Source organism: Mirounga leonina, unplaced genomic scaffold (assembly GCF_011800145.1).
Source record: "Mirounga leonina isolate KUSES-001 unplaced genomic scaffold, KU_Mleo_1.0 Mir_418, whole genome shotgun sequence".
NCBI classification, from domain to species: domain Eukaryota; kingdom Metazoa; phylum Chordata; class Mammalia; order Carnivora; family Phocidae; genus Mirounga; species Mirounga leonina.
Window position 1 is genome coordinate 26898109 of NW_023270739.1, and position 6346 is coordinate 26904454.

Consider the following 6346-nt stretch of genomic DNA (forward strand, 5'->3'; position numbering starts at 1 on the left):
AATTCCTGCTAGTCAGGGCAAAACTAGTCATAAGAATGAGTAGGAAGAACGGCATGCATGGTCTTTGGTCACACTACTGTGATGGTGTCAGTGTAGTTAAATATTTTGGAGAATTATTAATGTGTGGCCAAGAAAGAAAACAAATAAAAACACTTGACATTATGACATTACACCCTTTCCAGCAGATCTCAAGAATGGTATTTTTGGTAGAGGAATTCTGTAGAGGGACTACTCCATGTTGAATCTATCCTGTACTAGAAAGAACTGTACTTATTAAGGGTTCTTTCACTGCTAATCCCAGGCAGAGAAGACTCATAGATCACTCATGAGAAGTTCCAGCGACAAGAAATCACCCTGGGTTGGGGGGAGGGGCGGTAACCAACAGGCTGATTGTCATGCAGAATTGTCACAGAACCTCAAGCAGGTCTGTGGTCCTGTCTTTTATAGTATTCATGTTTATAAAATATCCCTCTTAGCACTTCTGCATTAATAACTTACTTATGACATTAAAAATTAACTGGACATCTAATTCTTGCCACATTGATTGGTGGCTTATAATAGGTACTTAATACATTTATGTTCAATGACTTACTCAACAAGCATAAATTCCAATAAGATGGGTTATTGCCCCTGTAGTAAGAAGAGCAAAAGAGAGGTGGTTTTTGAGATGTGATGCTTTCTTATGAAGCTGTTAGTCTATGGAATTTGGGTATTCCTGGCTTAGAAGTTATCACAGATCATCAAAAGTCTTTGGTCTACATTTTGAGACTCACTCTCCCTGCTGGTAACTTTGCAGTTTTGCAAAGCCTCATGACCTGAAGAACCCAGATGTTTTTTTTACAGTATGCTATGCAAGTGGCATAATTACCACCTAGCAAGTGCTAGCAGGGTATCTATCCCTGGATGGTGATCCAAAGGTGCCCAAGTCAGCTAGTCCATGTTATAGGACCCTGACTCAGGGACTACAATGTATGTGGGACTTTAAGAGGACAATTCTGTATGATAAACACATGACAAGTTTGCAGCTATGCCCATAAAACCTTTAATAAGACTGAAGAGTACAGATATTGTCCACATAAGGATAATACTGGGTTGGATTATATGAAATTGCTATTTTATAGGCAAAAATGGTCTAATGTCAGTGATTTCCCATGGTTCAACCCAGTATAGAAGTATTACAAAGAAGACTCTCTACTGTTACTTAGAGTTGTGTGCTTGATGCTTCATAAAAATAAAACAGAGAAGAAAACACAGGAAAACAGAAACCTACATGCTATAAATCAGTTTAGGATTAAGCTAATGAAGTCCTGTCCAGGTAGATTTTTTTTTTTTTTTAAGATTTTATTTATTTATTTGAGAGAGAGAATGAGAGAGAGAGAGAGAGAGAGAGCACAAGAGGGGGGAGGGTCAGAGGGAGAAGCAGACTCCCTGCTGAGCAGGGAGCCCGGTGCGGGACTCGATCCCGGGACTCCAGGATCATGACCTGAGCCGAAGGCAGTAGTTTAACCAACTGAGCCACCCAGACGCCCCAGGTACATTTTTTTATAATCTGGAAGATAGCTGGTTGCCTCCAGGCAAGGTATAAAGACTCCTGATTTTATTTATTTTACTAGGACATTCTCTGAAGACATAAATATATGCTCATAAGGCATCTTTTTTATAAATAGTGTCTCTAAAACTTCTCCCTTTAAATTTTCAATATCTATATCTATATCTATATCTATATCTATATCTATATCTATATCTTCCTTTTAGCTCACTGATAGATAATTGGGTAGAAAACTAAAGTGAAATCACTTTAAATGTCCATCTTCTCATTAATCTACTGGTAAGTAATTCTTAATCTGTAGTCCCTGAACACTGGCTGCTTTTCTCTTGCTTCTGCACATCAGATCAGGCATAATTGTAAAGGAGATTCATTTCTGCTCTGGCATGAAGCACAACTGCATTAAGTATTTGTGATGTGAACTTTGCATGTGATTATAATTCTAAAATCCAGAGAAATACTAGAAGCCAAAAAACAGTATTTAAAGGTGGATTTGGTTTTTGTTGTGGTGGTTACTCCTTATCTGGGGGATTTATCTGGTTTTCATAGAAGACTGGAAGAAATTTTCCTTAGAATTCATTCTATCAAGAATGGGACATAGGGGCGCCTGGGTGGCTCAGTCGTTAAGCGTCTGCCTTCCGCTCAGGTCATGGTCCCAGGGTCCTGGGATCAAGCCCCACATCGGGCTCCCTGCTCGGCGGGAAGCCTGTTTCTCCCTCTCCCACTCCCCCTGCTTGTGTTCCCTCTCTTGCTCTGTCTCTCTGTCAAATAAATAAATAAAATCTTCAAAACAAAAAAAAAAAGATTACTCTTTAAGCCTGAATTTGTCAAATTTCCTAGTAGGACAAAAGCCAGGTTTGTTATAATATAAGAAACAGTTGGCTTCTAGCTCTGCTTTGACTTGATTTAGTATTACATTCGGACTGACCTGGAGATCTGCGAGTGCTGATACCTGGGCTCTGATGCTTTCTTAGCACAAGTCATGCATACAGTGTAACGGCTGCTATCTCTGTGGCTTGTGCTTGTGCCTCGATGGCAGGCAGGACAGCTGATACAGTATTTCGGGATCAAGATAAGCTGTTACCAAAATGCAGTTTTTTTTAAGATTTATTTGAGAGAGAGAAAGTAGAAGAGCAGGAGCATAGGGGGCGGAGCAGAGGCAGAGGGAGAAGCAGGCTCCCCACTGAGCAAGGAGCCCGATGCGGGGCTCAATCCCAGGACCCTGGGATCATGACCTGAGCCGAAGGTAGACCCTGAACCGACTGAGCCACCCAGGCATCCCACCAATCTGCATTTTTAAACCATTGCTGTTAAAAACAAACAAACAAACAAACAAACAAACAAACAAACAAATAAAAACAGAATGGGGGGGCAGTTTGTAAAGGGATATACTGGCTGTCAAATAGATACAATTTTAAAATGTTGATCTCAAATTCCTAAATCTTTATTCTGATTACATTGTTACTTATTATGTACTGATTTTCTGAGGGTTTTCCAAGATTCCATTGAGTCTTTTTAATATTTTCATTTATTCAGTTAGAACTAGACCAAGATTCTGTCATCACCATTGTACAGCATCATTTAGCATTAGCCCTGACATGGGATGTGGCTATATGGGATGTTCCAGACCCTCCCCTAGTCTCACCTCTCTCCTGTAAAAGGTGGCAAGATAGGAATTTCTCTTCTGTATCCTAACATAAAGTCTTTCTTAAAAGCAATATTGACTGTAAACAAAATTTATTTAAAATATTCTAGGATTATTAAAATATTTTATTCTAGGTCAACTATATTCCTAAGTTTTGATGTCCTAATTTTACTGTTATTTGTCCTACAAATGAACAAAATGAAATTGATAATCTTGCTAGTGTTCCTCTGACTGATTATCAAAACACTGGACTCTTCACTGAGAAACAAAACAGTGTTCTCATCTTCATTCTGGCAACTGTGTAGAATACGAACTTAATGTGGGTACCTTTATTTAGAATTGGGGACAGTATTTCAGGTCAAATTAATTCTTTACAATAAATGAGAATTTGCAATTATATTATAGAAAAAAATCAAGGGTTTACAGTCTTTTGTTGCTCCATCAGTCAAAATATTTAAAATTATAGTACACGAAGACATTACATGAGATGCTCAGTGAGCTGACTTCAAGAAACTTACAACCTAGCCCAATAGAAATAAGAGTTTAAGAAATAAGTGGCAATTTCAGCATACTAGATGCCAAGTGTATGTGACTGTCATGAAAGCTTATTGATGGAAGTACTCAGAAAAGATCATTAATGGGGTGGAGAAAACTAGAGAATTTCTCTAGAAGGAAACTTTTGAGCGGTTCCTGACCTGACCAGAGTTGGGTAGGATTTTGAGTAGGACATTACAGTTGAGGAAAGCAAGGTATAAGTAGGTGTCTCAGAAATAATTGAAAATATATACCCCAATAATAAAAGTTCATCGGTCTAGTTTGGTATCTTTAAGTTGCTTGACTCAGTGGGTACCAGATGTGGTAGAATGCCAGCAACATGCCTACTCACAACATATATGTCTCTTAATCCATACTTGTATTTTAGGTAACTATTCTGTGTCCTTCACTGTTCTTGACTTTAGAAAAAGTGAACAAAACAAAAATACCTGTCCCGGAGAAGCCTGCTTTCTACTTTCTAGTGGGGAAGACAGGCAATTCACAGATTAAAAGGGTAGACTGTGTAGTATGGTAGAGCATAGCGTATATAGACCCCCGCCAAAATGCAAAGGCGTAGAAAGCACTGAAGGCAGGCAGGAGCAAGGGTGTGCGTTAGGTAGTATGGCCAGGACAAGTCATGCGGGAGGGGGCATGTGAGGAATGAAGTGAACAAGCCGTGAGGATATCTGGACAGGCGCTCCAGGCAAGTGGGAGCAGTGCCAGAAGGGCAGATTGAGAGTGAGATAGGGGCCACCGGAGGGTTTCCTTCAGAGGTGGAGCTTGTTTGACTTAGGTTTTAATAGGTTCACTGTGGCTATGCCTGTGTTGAGAATCGGCCCCGGGGTGGTGGTGGAGAGAAGCAAGCCGACTGGCTAATTAGGAAGCTAATGAATAGTCAAGAGTGCCTTGACCCACAGTGGTAGAGGAGGTGGGTAAGTGATCCGATTCTGGATGTGTTTAGAAGGCAGAGCCAATCAGCTGTGGGATTCCCTCTCTCCTTTCCCCAGGGACAGTAAAGTGTAGCCTTGAGGAACCTCAGGATAGCTGAGATTATCTCCTGGCTCTGCATCACTTGGCCAGAGGGATTGCTGAGAGAAAAAGAGCTGTGGTTTTACCACGTCCTTTTTAGGCTCAGGAAAGCGATCAGATCAGTTGAATTAGTGCAGGAGATACTCTGCTGTTGCTGTGACTTAGGGAAGCACAGTGGTAAAACACACTTCTCCCTCCTAGATGTCATGGAGATTGGTGTTTTCAGCAAAGCGCACTCTTTTGTCTCAGCGTATTTTTAGGAAGAAAAGTGTTACATGCTTTCATGGAGATGGTCATATGGTATATGCTGTCTGAAAAATATTAATGCATTGATAAAATATATGGACCTACAAAGAGGAAACTTGCAGATACAGAGAAACTATTTCCATGGATGTTGTGGCAACAGTTTGTCCTGGTTACTAAACAACATTGCATAACTAGTTCAGAGTTATTCCAGTTCCTAACTGCTTATGTAAGCAAAGATTTGGAAAGACTTACTCAAAAGAACATGGTGTATGCAAACCTAAATGTCTCAAAACTAAAATTTATAACTTTAAAAGTGTAAAATGGTAATACGTAATTTATTGTCCTCAGGTTCCCCATTTACTTTTCCAGGAAAATAAGCATAAATCAGGTTGCACAATCCTCCGCTTTCACTATTTCCCTGTAAGCTAACATTGCTGGATTTACATATATAAACCACCTCCAAATTTGGAGGTAGGGGAGATTCTTTTTTAAGTTTTTAAACTTTGCAGTATTGTATAAGGTGGCATTTAGTTTGTAAGTTTAGTCCATATGATTTCTGAAACTAGGTATGTTTGTAACTTTGTTGCTGCTTACTAAGCTTTAGGAAACAGACAATTTAACGGTATCTTTAGACATTGGTTCAATGGCCCTGTGGTATCTTTCTCCTGACCCTTGCTCTAAGCGTTTGAAAGGAAATGAACATAGATGTTTGTAGAATCTGTATCCAGACTCACTGGCTGGTACCATCCACAATTTGTCCACCTTTTATTAAAAGACTTTTAGTCTTCATTTCAAACAATAATGATCATGTCAAGTAGGATACAGTAATTTTTTTTATCCAGAACTCAAAAAGTTAAATGTAACTCTGAGATGCTTAGTAGGAATAAAAGAGGAATTCTCATTTGGGTTGAGAAATAATTTTAAAACACTGTCCTTTGAAATTGTAAGAAATGAAGTAATTAAATTGTCAGAGACATTTTAAAAAGAAGATATACATGATAATCAACAGAACTAATGAAGAAAAATGTTTTCACAGATCTTTTACCATTTAGAAGCAAACAGCACATTTTTTTCAGATACAAGTTATTCTAGAGATCGGAGAGAAAATATTAGAGATGGAAAGAGACTATTTCCAAATTAGTTGTATCTTTGCTTTTGAAGTATATTGTGACCCATATGTTATAAAAACTACCAACAGTTGTGAATGTGGAGCTCACCTTTTAAAAAATGTGTTTTTGGATTGTAAAAAGAAAAAAAATCCAACTAAAACTTTTTAGTCTGTTAAAGGAACATGACTTACTTTCTTTCTTTCTTTCTTTCTTTCTTTCTTTCTTTCTTTCTTTCTT

At 38.7% G+C, this 6346-nt stretch overlaps 1 protein-coding gene across 1 annotated transcript in view; it reads left to right on the plus strand.

Moving 5' to 3' along the window:
* The window catches only part of POC1B (POC1 centriolar protein B), a 93434-nt gene that overhangs the window by 56597 nt on the left and 30491 nt on the right, over nt 1-6346 (plus strand). The gene's annotated exons all lie outside the window — the stretch shown is intronic.